This window comes from Trichechus manatus, unplaced genomic scaffold, assembly GCF_000243295.1.
Source record: "Trichechus manatus latirostris isolate Lorelei unplaced genomic scaffold, TriManLat1.0 scaffold00008, whole genome shotgun sequence".
Lineage (NCBI taxonomy): Eukaryota > Metazoa > Chordata > Mammalia > Sirenia > Trichechidae > Trichechus > Trichechus manatus.
The window spans coordinates 5573250-5573994 of NW_004443944.1; positions in this window are offsets into that span (position 1 = coordinate 5573250).

Below are 745 nucleotides of genomic sequence, written 5' to 3' on the forward strand. Positions count from 1 at the left end.
GCAAGGAGACCCACTACCCACCACCGAGAAGAGCCAGGGAAGGGGGGTCAGTCCCTGATGCCAGGAGAGTCACTGTGCTCCTTTCTGTCCTGAGAACCCACCCCACACCAGCCCCGTCTCCAGGCCTGCTGGGCTTGAAGCAGAACCGCAGTGGAAGATGCTAGTGTTGCCTCTGGGGTCCCACCCCTCTTCTGCTCACGGCAACTTCCCCCTCGTTAACTACAGCCCTGGAGAGCTTACCAGTTGTCTTCTTTATCTAGTGCTGCCATGACAGAAATACCACAAGTGGGTGGCTTTAATAAACAGAAATTTATTTTTTCACAGTTTAGGAGGCTAGGAGTCCAAATTCAGAGCACAGGCTCTAGGGGAAGGCTTTCTCTCTCTGTTGGCTCTGGAGGAAGGCCCTTGTCTCTTCAGCTTCTGCTTCCTGGTTCCTTAGAGATCTCCATATGTCTTGGCATCTCTCTTACCCCACCTCTCCTCTGCTGACTTGTTTAATGTCTTTTATACCTCAAAGGAGATTGACTCAAGATAAACCCTACACTAATCCTGCCTCATTAACATAACAGAGACAACCCATTCCCAAAGGGGATTATACCACAGGCATAAAGGTTAGGATTTACAACACGTATTTTTTCTTTTATTGTACTTTAGGTGAAGGTTTACAGAACAAATAGTTTCTCATTAAACAGTCAGTACACGTATTGTTTTATGACATTAGTTAGTAACCCCATGACATGTCAAC